The sequence below is a fragment of the Armigeres subalbatus genome, chromosome 1, assembly GCF_024139115.2.
Source record: "Armigeres subalbatus isolate Guangzhou_Male chromosome 1, GZ_Asu_2, whole genome shotgun sequence".
NCBI classification, from domain to species: domain Eukaryota; kingdom Metazoa; phylum Arthropoda; class Insecta; order Diptera; family Culicidae; genus Armigeres; species Armigeres subalbatus.
The window spans coordinates 47,208,587-47,221,707 of record NC_085139.1 but is presented as its reverse complement, the minus strand read 5'-3'; the positions used below and the strand labels follow the sequence as shown (position 1 = coordinate 47,221,707).

Sequence of the window (13,121 nt, the reverse complement as noted above, 5' to 3'; positions counted from 1 at the left end):
CGACGACCGCCGCGCTACGACCTAGAGCGACTGAAGCAACTGTAACGGTTTTATTCGGTGGATTTAAAACAAACAACAACATAAAATGATCCCGAACAAAAACGCCTTAAAAATCTGGCTTAAGCGCCAATCCTAAAAGAGGATTGCCAAATTTCATTTCGTTGCCCGCTAGCTAGTCGGCCACGTCGTGGTCCGAAAACCGTTCTCGCGAATTTGCTCGGTTCACGTTTTTTATAAAACAATAAACAAAAAAAAAACACACAGCAAATTTAACTTTAACAGAACATCGCGAAAAAACATTAAAATTTATTAAGCGGATCAAACTATTTCACTTAGTTACATGCTAATTTCGATTGGCCAATTCGCTTCAAATTTCCACTAATTCTTTCTTCATGTGCACATTTCTTCACCCCGAAGGGCAGCAGTACTCACGCTACTGGTTGCTTGTCGTAATCGAAACTTCATCACACCTCCAAGAACCGACCGCTCCACGCTGCAGAGTAGTAATGACACAATATCACTTTGGATGTTGGGTCTTCTGAACGTCATCACTTACGTCGGTTCTCGATGACATTTGCTTGCAAAAGACCAGTGCAGGACAGACGAAGAGATGACTTGAAGAACGTCGCCACACCACATTGTTGGAAAATTATTTAATAACTCTTTGGTTTTGGTTGCGGTCAAAACCACATATCCAACCTGGAGGGTGGTGGGTGTCCAACTGTTGCGGAACCGCTGTCGAACAGCACGTCTGCTCTGCCTTGTTCACTCGATGACGAGTCCACACGGCACCAGCGATGGGTAGGCATACTACCTACGGCCTGCGTCGACTGCCTGTCGCATCATCCAACGGCACGATGCTTGTTGCCATCCCGGCGGTGACGGCTGATCCTCCAAGCCAAGGCTTGCTGTTGTCCCGGGATGTTTATTTATAGTCGATTTTGTCCCATCGACTGATCAAAACTGACACCAGTTTCGTGTAGCGCAGTCCCTTTTATAGTTGGGCTAGGTACGAATCATTTGCTTCCCTATGTGTGATATAGCTTGATCGCGCGTGTGTATTAAATTTCTATGCACAATTCACAGTGTGTCAAAAGGGACAAAATTTGACCCGAAATTAAAATGCACCAAATTAACTTTTTACGTACATAATCGTTACACAACCTGATGTCGCCACTGCATACGCGCAGCATCTCGAGGCAGCGTTGCCGGAAGAGGGTGAGCACGATGGGGCCCCTCTTGAGGACTGCTGGAGTACAGTCAAAGCAGCCATTAACGACGCAGCGGAGAACAACGTCGGGTATATGGGTCGAAGTCGACGGAACGATTGGTTCGACGAAGAGTGCAGACAGATTCTGGAGGAGAAGGACGCAGCGCGGGAGGTCGCGCTGCAGCAAGGTACCCGGCAGAACGTGGAACGTTATAGACGGAAGCGGAGACAGCAGACCCGCCTTTTTCAGGAGAAGAAACGCCGCCTGGAAGAAGCGGAGTGCGAGGAGATGGAACAGCTGTGCCGTTCTCAAGATACACGCAAGTTCTATCAGAAGCTCAACGCATCCCGCAAAGGCTTCGTGCCGCGAGCCGAAATGTGCCGGGATAAGGATGGGAGCATCTTGACGGACGAACGTGTGGTGATTGAAAGGTGGAAGCAGCACTACGAGGAACATCTGAATGGCGTTGAGAGTACAGGCAGTGAAAGTCAAGGCAGCGGAGGAGATGACTACGTCAGTTCAGCGGATGATGGAAGCCAACCAGCCACCATCTTGAGGGAAGTTAAGGATGCCATTCAACAGCTAAAGACCAATAAAGCAGCTGGTAAGGATGGTATCGGAGCTGAGCTCATCAAGATGGGCCCGGAAAAGCTGGCCACTTGCCTGCACAAACTGATAGTCAGAATCTGGGAAACCGAACAGCTACCGGAGGAGTGGAAGGAAGGGGTTATATGCCCCATCTACAAGAAAGGCGACAAACTGGAGTGTGAGAACTTTCGAGCGATCACCATCCTTAATGCCGCCTACAAAGTGATATCCCAGATCATCTTCCGTCGTCTGTCACCATTAGTGAACGAGTTCGTGGGAAGTTATCCAGCCGGCTTCGTTGACGGCCGCTCGACAACGGACCAGATCTTTACTGTACGGCAAATCCTTCAAAAATGCCGTGAATACCAGGTCCCAACGCACCATCTGTTCGTAGATTTTAAGGCGGCATACGACAGTATAGACGGCGTAGAGCTATGGAAAATTATGGACGAGAACAGCTTTCCTGGGAAGCTTACCAGACTGATCAAAGCAACGGTGGATGGTGTGCAAAACTGTGTGAAGATTTCGGGCGAACACTCCAGTTCGTTCGAATCGCGCCGGGGACTAAGACAGGGTGATGGACTTTCGTGCCTGTTGTTCAACATTGCGCTAGAAGGTGTCATGCGGAGAGCCGGGTGTAACAGCCGGGGTACGATTTTCAACAGATCCAGTCAATTTATTTGTTTCGCGGATGACATGGACATTGTCGGCCGAACATTTGCAAAGGTGGCAGAACTGTACAGCCGCCTGAAACGTGAAGCAACAAAAGTTGGACTGGTGGTGAATGCCTCAAAGAAATTGTACATGCTTGTGGGCGGAACAGAGCGCGACAGGGCCCGCCTGGGAAGCAGTGTTACGATAGACGGGGATACCTTCGAGGTGGTCGAGGAATTCGTCTACCTCGGATGCTTGCTAACGGCTGATAACAATGTCAGTCGTGAAATACGAAGGCGCATCCTCTGTGGAAGTCGGGCCTACTACGGGCTCCAGAAGAAACTGCGGCCAAAAAAGATTCACCACCGCACCAAATGTGTCATGTACAAGACGCTAATAAGACCGGTTGTCCTCTACGGACATGAAACATGGACAATGCTCGAGAAGGACTTGCAAGCATTCGAGAGACGGGTGCTTACGACCATCTTTGGCGGTGTGCAAGAAGACGGTGTGTGGCGGCGAAGAATGAACCATGAGCTCGCCCAGCTCTACGGCGAACCCAGTATCCAGAAGGTAGCTAAAGCCGGAAGGGTACGATGAGCAGGGCATGTTGCAAGAATGCCGGACAGCAACCCTGCAAAGATGGTGTTCGCTTCCGATCCAGCAGGTACGAGACGACGTGGAGCGCAGCGAGCGAGATGGGCAGACCAGGTGCAGAACGACTTGGCGAGCGTGGGGCGTATTCGAGGATGGAGAGATGCGGCCTCGAACCGTGTATTGTGGCGTCAAATTGTTGATTCAGTGTTATCTGTTTAGATGTAGACTAAAATCAGTCTGTAATCGTTGCTCAAATAAAACAGTCGCATAAGAATAAAACTGATAAGTAGTGCCAATAACATTATTTTGTTCTTTGCTTGCCGTATTTTACTGAGTGTTACTTGGTGCCTGGAAGATTTGATCTGGTGCTGGTGAGTCAGTGCATCCTAGTTGGGTTTTCTTCCACTCCCGAGCCGTTGGTGCAACATAAGCATGGTGCCATGACCAGGGTAATTGTGGCAATTCCATCCGTGAAGACATCGCCGATCGTCTTTGCATTTGTCCACCGGACAACGAACCCGGTCTGACTCGCCATTATCGACGTCGCACCAAGGACAACACTATAGCTATTCAGTCCTTTGTCATGGAACCGATCCGACGCCATCGGAGTCGTCTTGGTCTTCAGTGTACTTTCATTGAATGGCATGCTTCAGTATCCTATTGTAGCCGAGTGACGCCAACCGATATCTGGCTATCGTGTCATCTGGTGCTTCGGATTTCTGCAACAGTTCCTGGGTTTTTATAAAATACAAGGTCTGTTGAGACCAGACAGAAGGTAACTGCCTGTCAAACTATTTTATTACGTTTGTGGTGGTGCCTGGAAGATTCATCAGGTGCTGGCTAGTGAGTGCAGCCTAGTAGGGTCCGCTGAGGCCACATCCTGCCACTCCCGAGACGTTGATGCAACTCCTAGTTTCCGTCGGATTTTTTTTTGTTGGGTTAAATGAAACGAAATCAGAAAATCAGATTTCGCCATGATACGAGACGAGCTAGCCCAGGGCTGAAAGTCTCGCTAATAAAGACAAAAAAAAGATTTCACCATGCTAAAATTTTGAGAAATTTCTTTTTGAATCACCTGAAATGGATTTTTTGTTCGAAATACCGCATATAAGCCAAAACTATGATGAGAGGACATACTTTTGACATCCAGCTGGAAAACCGCTAGTAAAGAAGAAATAATTCAAAGCATCGCAGTACTGAATCTATCTTATTAGAATAATTCCTAAACTAGTCGCAACAAACTGTCTCTCATTATGTACGATAATCATATATCAGGTATCAGGTATCAGAACGTCGGCTCCAGGGGCACGTTCACCTCAATTTGGGGGATTTGTGCCATCGCCTTCACAGCCTTTTTCATCACACACCTGACGGAAAAGGAAGTGAACAAAAAGGAAAGGAATGTGGATGGGAGAACAAAGGGAATGTTTGGAAAAGGGCCCTTGAAGAGGGCATACAACGCATAAGCGTACAAGAGCTTATAGCTCCTTACCACAACGGGTTATGATCAACAAAATACTCTGAAGGTTCAGGTTTCTGAAGTCAATTTCACTAAGTAAGTGTTTACCAAATATTTGGAAGCGCAATTGTGAATAGACTGGGCAGTTACATATTAGATGATAAGAAGTTCCATAATCGGATTCACAACTACCACAAACAGATGATTCAACGCGTTGAATATTGGCCATGTGATAGTTCAGTCGGCAGTGACCTGCCAAGGCCTTGACTAAGACACTGCAATTCTGTTTAGACAGATTAGCTAAATAGCTTGCTACTACCGGAGATGGCTCCCGGATGTACAATTTTGTTTGATGACATGAATCCAGACTACTCCAATGCCATTTGTGCTGAGTGACAGCCCAAGAATTGATCAAAAGCTTCACCCAACACTTGGATATTGGAATAGCTGGCTCAGGACCAATAAAGTCATGCAATGCTCCATTACGAGCTAACTCATCAGCCAATTCGTTTCCAGCTATGGAAGAATGGCCAGGTACCCATATAAGGTGTAAAGTATTTACTGAATTCAGTTCCTCAATTTGAGTTCGACATGCGATTACTAACTTCGACCTTGAGTTGGCCGAGGCGAGAGCTTTAATAGCTGCTTGGCTATCTGAACAGAAGTATATTACTTTGCCCATAATGCGTTGCTGCAGTGCAGATTGCACTCCACACATGATGGCAAATATTTCCGCTTGAAAGACTGTGCAGTGTGTACCCAGTGAGTGTGACTGTTCCAATCTCAGCTCACGCGAATAGACGCCTGCACCTACTCTACCTTCGAGGAGGGAGCCGTCAGTGTAACAAACAATGCTGTCCGACATACTTCTCTCCAAATAGCCACATGTCCACTCATCCCGCGAGGGGAATTGTGTTGAAAATGTCCTATAAGGAAAACTACTAACGTGTGTGAGATCACTTGTAGCAAGGAAAATTTTGTCCCAATCAACCATAAGCGGTAACAACGAAGTGTGTGTAGAACTGCGATTTACAGGATTCTCTTCCATAAAACCGAGTACCCATAGTCGGTAAGTACAAGAAAATGCTTCTTGTTTGAGATGTATGTGTAGTGGGGCCACGTCGAAGAGAACTTCGAGAGCAACCGTGGGAGTTGAAGAGAACGCACCAGTCATTGCCATTAGGCACATCCTTTGAAGATGGCCTAATTTAGACTGAATTGTCCTCACTTCCCCCTTTTTCCACCACACAAGACATCCATAAGCCAAAATTGGTCGTACAACTGTTGTTTTAATCCATTTGATATATTTGGGTTTAAGACCCCAAGTTTTACCAAAGGTTCGTCGGCATTGGCCGAAAGCCATACATGCCTTTTTGATTCTGAACTCAATGTTAGGAGTCCAGGAAAGCTTTGAATCCAAAATAAGACCCACATACTTTACTTGATCAGTTACATTGATTTCAGAACCAAAGAGATGTAATGGACGAATACCATTACGATTACGTGTTTCCGTGAAAAGAACAATAGATGTTTTATTCGGATTGACCGAAAGGCCATATTGGTGACACCAACTTTCAACTACCTGAAGAGCATTTTGCATCAGGTCGAATAAGGTAGTAATGCACAAACCCACTATCAATGTAAGATAGTCGTCGGCAAATCCATAGGTAGGAAAACCGCCATTATTGAGTAACCTCAATAGCGTATCTGCAACGAGATTCCACAAAAGTGGAGATAATACTCCCCCTTGAGGGCATCCGCAGACACTTAATTTCCTAATCGCTGCTTGACGTAATGTCGAGTAGAGATGTCGGTTTTTAAGCATCTGGTGAATCCATTTGGTAATAATATTAGGTAGCCCATGACAACGTGCGGCTTCCAATATTGCATCGAAAGACACGTTGTCGAAAGCACCTTCAATATCTAAGAAAGCACCCAAGCACGATTCCTTTGGAGCGAATGCTTTCTCGATATCGTACACACCCTTGTGTAGAAGAGTCACGGTGGACTTTCCAGATTGGTAAGCATGTTGATTAACATGAAGAGGCATGTTTGCCAAACAGTTATCACGAATGTGATGATCGATAATACGTTCTAAGCATTTTAGAAGAAATGAGGTCAGACTGATGGGTCTAAAACTCTTTGCTTCTTCATACGAAGCACGTCCTCCTTTTGGGATAAACTTTACAGTGACATCCCGCCAGGATATGGGCATATACCCAGTAGCAAAACTGCAAACTAAAAGCTTTTTCAAAACATGTTTGATATGTTCGAAACCTCTCTGAAGTAGAACGGGATAAATCCCATCCTCCCCTGGAGATTTGTAGGGAGCAAAACTGTTAAGTGCCCATTGAATCGATTCAGTAGTTATGATTCTACGTGCTTGAGCCCAAGACCCATAGCTACATGAAAAGACATCAGGATCATCCGAAGATATTATATCGACACATCTAGGGAAGTGCGTATCAAATAAGTGCTCTAACGATTCTTCATCACAAGAAGTGTAGTCGCCATTTGGCTTGCGAATTTCGCCAACTTGGAAATCCTTGGATCTCGCAAGAATTTTATTCAATCGACTGGCTTCACTCAAATTGGAAACATTTGGACAAAGGTTTTTCGAGCCGGAACGTTCAGCAGATCGTAGCGCCTTCTTGTAAGCTTTGCGAGCCAACTTGAAAGAATCCGTCCCTGCTGAATGGCGTCTGTTCCAACTCCTTCTGCACTGCTTCCTTAGCTTAGCCAAATCGGAATTCCACCAAGGGGTTCCTCTTGAGGTTTTTACAGAACGTAAAGGGCAAGCTTCTTCGAAAGCTTCCACGATGTGCAACGTTGTAGTATCAACTGCATCATCCAAGTCGGTAGGAGTTTCTATAGAAGGTAGATATCCATGAAATTTGGTTGAGAGCAACTCTGTGTAAAGATCCCAGTTTGTTGAACGGGGATTTCTAAAACGCAAGGTCTGCGAAGTAACATTCAAATGATCAAAGTAGATGTAGCGATGGTCAGATATCGATTCCTCATCTGACACATGCCAATTCGTCAATTCGTGACTGATTCTATTGGAGCAAAGGGTTATGTCTAACACTTCTGCTCTATTAGATACCATAAAGGTTGGGCGATTGCCTATGTTAAGTAAACTAAGTTCGGTACTACTTAAGTATTCCATCAAGCTGGAGCCTCTCAGATTGATATCCGAGCTACCCCAGATGATGTGATGAGCATTAGCATCACTGCCGACAATTAGCGGAAGGCCTTTTGAAGTGCAATATATGACAACTCGTTTGAAAGCATCCGTAGGGGATGGTTCATCATGTGGTAAATAAACCGAACAATAGACGTATTTCCTGACGGGGGTTCCGCCAGTTGCATCAATTGTGACAGCACATACATCTCTGGTTGTTAGTTCAGAGATAAGTGTAGCAACAATAGCATTGTTAACAAGCACACATGCACGCGGCATTGATCGAGAGTTTGCCATTTCTTTACCGAAGGCAGCAAAAACCGGGTTCACTAGGTTACCTAGGTAGAAGCTACCCTTGCGAAAATAGGGTTCCTGCACCAAAGCCACTTGGGATTTGCCATTTTGCATGAGTCTACAAAGATTAATAGTTGCTGTTCTTTTATGCTGAAGATTGATTTGAGCTATCTTAACTGAAGCCATTGCAAATTAAGATAATGCACTCCACAACTTCAGCATTAATATGAACAGCAACGATGAAACCAAATTGGTATCTTATCAAGAAAGTCAAAGACGAAACACAGAGTACAATGTGTATAACGCATAAAGCGAATCCATATAGGTGACAATTTGTTGAAAAACTAAATAAAAACATGCTCATAATCCCACTCTTATTTAACCTCAAGTTGAGATTGAATAAGAGTAGCCGATTATTTCGGAGAAGTAAAAAGTCAACTACGCCATAGCTCCGGTTAGCGCAGCAAGGGCTAGATACTGTGAAGGGTGCCCTGGTGCTTCACAGGCTCCGTTAGCGGTTAGGTTCTTTTTAGACCCCCCTAACCATTCATTCGTAGGCACGGTTAGCATAAAGCCGCATCACACCAAGAATTTGGGGTCACCTGCATGGTGGACTTCTACCACCGGAACAGGCAATCCGTAGCGTTATTTTTAGCCAGATAACTGGCTGCCGACACCACACAGCTATCTTGGCTGTTCGGGGAGAGAAGGTGACATTGACTTTACGTCAACTCTCAATGTGGCCGAACAGCCGACAGATTTCGCCATGATACGAGACGAGCTAGCCCAGGGCTGAAAGTCTCGCTAATAAAGACAAAAAAAAAGATTTCGCCATGCTAAAATTTTGAGAAATTTCTTTTTGAATCACCTGAAATGGATTTTTTGTTCGAAATACCGCATATAAGCCAAAACTATGATGAGAGGACATACTTTTGACATCCAGCTGGAAAACCGCTAGTAAAGAAGAAATAATTCAAAGCATCGCAGTACTGAATCTATCTTATTAGAATAATTTCTAAGCTAGTCGCAACAAACTGTCTCTCATTATGTACGATAATCATATAAGCAGTTGCCGGCGGAAATTTCCATTGACCAATTTAATCTGACGAGTAACGCGCAACTGTTCATCGTTTGATAGCCAATGTAAATATTTGTTTTCTCCACAATGCAGCGTGATTCAATCACCGGTTGATGAGCAACTACGCCGTCAGATGCATCTTAATCCGTTTAATTCAGTGCTCTTTTGCCAACCGCTTTGCCAACTAGAGAACACCCCAGTCAGGCCAAGATAGACTATTAAATTACCCACGCTGGCGTTCACGCTGCTTCGCGAGTGCACACAGCCATATCAATTACCAGTCCGACCGGCGGAGTCCCCACACAGCAGTGCATGCATGCAAGTCACTCAAGCTGATCAACCGTTTGCAATCAATCTGCCTAACGATGACGACGACAACGGAAACTGACTGGCTGCCTAGTTGAACTCGTCAACTGTCAAGCGTAATGCCCCCAACGGAACAGTCTTGGTTCCAGTCCAGCCCGTCGCTCGGTCGGTGTCGGTGGCAACGTAAAGGCGATCAAGAATGTATCAAATCGCAACCGAGAGCAGTGCCGGAATGGCGAGAAGATGACCGACCCGAATCGATGATTACCCATTGATAATGATTCGAGAGCAATTTAAGTGATGGCTCATTGTGCGAGAGAGCGAACGTTTTGCATACACTACTGGAACTGGATTGGGGCCGTCCATTGCTGCGTTCACTACATTGTGGTGTGGGCTCAAACCGTGGACACAGAAGACTCGTTGTGCCCGGTCTACGACCGGTTGATGATGGTGTGCTCGTGTGGTGTGGGTCCCATGGTGTTGGCCTCGGGGGGCTTAATTCAAACCGAGGGAGCTGCTACAGTTGAAATGTGTAATTTTGTGCCGCCGTTGTTTGTTTTCATGCTCTTTGGGGAAATAAGTAGTTTTGTCCATTGGATGGAAAATAAACGTCTTGAAGCCTGCTTGGCACGTAGGATAGTAAGACCTCGTTTCTTTGCATTATTCGCGCTTTTGGGCAGTTACACAAATCTGTAAAGTGGATAAAAAAGATAAAGTAGAATGTTTGTACTCAGAAACAATTATTTGCTCTTATCTTATTTAGTAAATTCCGTTGTTATGTATTACATCTGCTAATCGTGATGTCCGCTATTGCGAAAGATTCAAGAATGGCGGATACCACAGTTTAAATTGCACAAATATTTGCCTCTATTCATTTGCTAGAAACATTGTTTTAATTGCCACTTCGGAAGCCGGTACTTACCAATGAACACGGTCGGTAGTTCCGATGTGAAGTGCTCGCAGCAATGGTGATTTGACTCCATTACAAGCATCAGTCGCCAATAATATCAAGACGGCCGTCCATACATATGCATCATTGTAGTGACTTCTGTTGTGACTGTTTGTAAGTTTAAGTAAAAGCTCCCATGTGTGCTCTTGGCATCTTTGATACCTTATACTTACTGGAACTCGTACGTACGTAATGGACTGTAATTAGGCAACGGCTCTCGGTAAATATTAATTTAATTTTGCAACACTTTACCTACTGCCACGGCACAATTGTTTCATAAAGAAAAGTATCAAAAATTGACAAAAAGTTAAAACATATATTCTCCAGAATGGAAACTTTTTTTTATAGATGTTATATGCAATATGTCCATGTATATCATATTAAATATGTGCAACAAAGAGCTATTATTTTGCGTGTTTTCAAAAGATCTAGTTTTTACGTGTTCTATCTTATGATCAACTTGAACTGCAATTTAATATGTTACAGATTCCAATATAAAATCAATCACCTACTAACTCAGGAAAGAAAACAAACCTAAAATAAAGTAAAAGAAAGGTTATCTATCAGTTCTTTTGGCAATCGATTATTGTGGACATTATTCATCATTTTTGTCCAACTGTTGGCTGTGAAGGCCAGATCATTGTCTCGTTCATCACAGTGACATCGAACTGTTGCATTATGCATTCGAAAAACAGAGAAAGGGTACGGCTAAGCAAACAAAATACCTCCAAGCTATTGAAACAAATTCGGAACAAAGTAAGAAGCGCTGAAAATTGTCCACCTAAAATAAACGAAAGTTTCTTTCCTCTTTCTACGACAGCGCTTCTTGTACGCATAGTAGCTTGAAAATTCGGTAAATGTCGAACTCGAGTTTTGTTAAACCGGTGATGTTCCATTTCATTATGAACGTATTTCAGATACCAAGTCAATACTTGAATTCTTACGTTGACTCATTGCCGATCATTGAATTCATTTTCATTAACTACCGCTATATTCTACAACTAAATGTGCTTTAGTATGTTGACCAACTTGCATAGCCAAGTATCAAGTTGAGATCAATCGCGCAATTAACTGTCTGGGCCTCCTCCATTGAGGAACTCAAGGCACCCCAGTCCTTTTCTTCCAAGCTATATGAACTCACGAGGTACAGCAGGCTACCTTGGGATGGAAGCCAGAAACAGTTCGTTTTTATTGCCTTCCACGAAAATCGAGGCACGTCCTACGTTTTGATGGTCCGACTCGAAGCCAGAAACAAGTGAATCGAGTTCTTCGTGTCACACAACTTCAAGTTTCCTTATGCGATTCAGCGAGGGAATGTATGACAAAAGGTCAAATAACAAAAGGTCGAAAGACAAAGAGTCGAAGAACAAAAGGTCGAATGGACGAAAGGTCGATCGGACAAATGGTCGAAAGAACGAAATGTCGATAGGACAAAAGATCGAAATTACGAAATTGGTTTAAATTGAAATCCATAGTCTTGAGGAGAATAAGAAGCAAAACTATGATTACTGCAGCATGAAGCTGCAACAAATGTGGCGAAGCCCATCCACCTGACGAGTGCGACAAAATGGAAGCGGTCGATCCCAAGTGCACCAACTGTGGCGACAAACATTGGGCCTTCACAAAAAACTGCTCAAAGCGAGCCGATTTTCTGGAAATACGGAAGAAGGCTTCTACCAGAACCCTAACGAAGAAGAACCGCGTGCCTGTACTTAACGTTACAACCGCACAAGCGACTGGCAGCAGCAGCTCCATCCTCAAAATTTTTGAAATTTTTCGCTCCTCTATGCTTAAACGATGATATTTGCTGTTCTATCAATCCTTCAATCAATCCTCCTAAATTCTTAACTAATTTGGATGTAACTAGACAGAGCACGTGCAGTATAAGTTTGTGTAGAAATTATTATAGAAATGGCCGAAAGGGTCATTTGGCCGAAAGGGTCGTTTGGCAGAAATGGTCGTTTGGCCGAAAGGGTCATTTGGCCGAAAGGGTCGTTTAACCGAAAAGGTTATTTTGCCGAAAGGTTCCTTAGGCCGAAAGGGTAATTAGTTCGAAAGGGTCATTAGACCGAAAGAGTCATTTAGCCGAAAGGGTCATTTGGCCGAATAGGTCATTTGAAAAGTGAGAAATGAGGAATGAGAAGTGAGACGTCTCACTTCGACCTCCTATTTTTTTTTACAGTGAAAAGTGAGGAATGAGGAATGAGAATTGAGACGTCTCTCTTCTTACTCCTAATTTCTCATTTTTTAAATGACCTATCCAGCTTTCCACGCTTGCCATAATGGCGGCTGCTATAAATATTTCTGACAGTAACTGCTTCCGACGCCGAACTGTATTCGACGCTGTCGTATCTAAGCAACTATTTTCACGTTGTTTATTTATGATTCTCAGAGGAAAAACTATCTTTGCAATTGGGTTTAAAAAGTTTTTCCATTTTCAGAACAAATTTAATTATGTACATATTTGTATTTTGTAGGTTTTGGCACTAATAGGGAAGCAATACTACGAGGGAAGTAACCTGATTGCGAGAGAAATTGCTAGGACCAATAAGGGCGAACAGGTTTTTAATGCAGAAAACTTTAAATCATGCAAATTACACAAGCGCGAATGCTCTTGTTTGTAGTTCAAAACCACGTTCCAAACGGATCCTGTTCCAAACGTAGCTATTCAGGAGGTCTATGAAAATCGCTTGAATTAGTTAGACCGTGAACGGATCTAGATTGCCTCATGAGTTTTTCTTTCGAGTGTACGAGTCCAACCAAAACGGTATCATAGCCACTGACTGTGCAAAAATAGGAACAGA

The 13,121-nt window shown here is 44.0% G+C and overlaps 1 long non-coding RNA gene across 1 annotated transcript; it reads right to left on the bottom strand.

Moving 5' to 3' along the window:
* Positions 1-286: 286 nt before the first annotated feature.
* Positions 287-946, bottom strand: LOC134208345 (uncharacterized). The gene is made up of 2 exons (XR_009978624.1): positions 557-946; positions 287-493 (listed from the first exon to the last, which is right to left on the bottom strand). It is a non-coding gene; the product is annotated as an uncharacterized LOC134208345 (long non-coding RNA).
* Between the last annotated feature and the right edge of the window lie 12,175 nt (positions 947-13,121).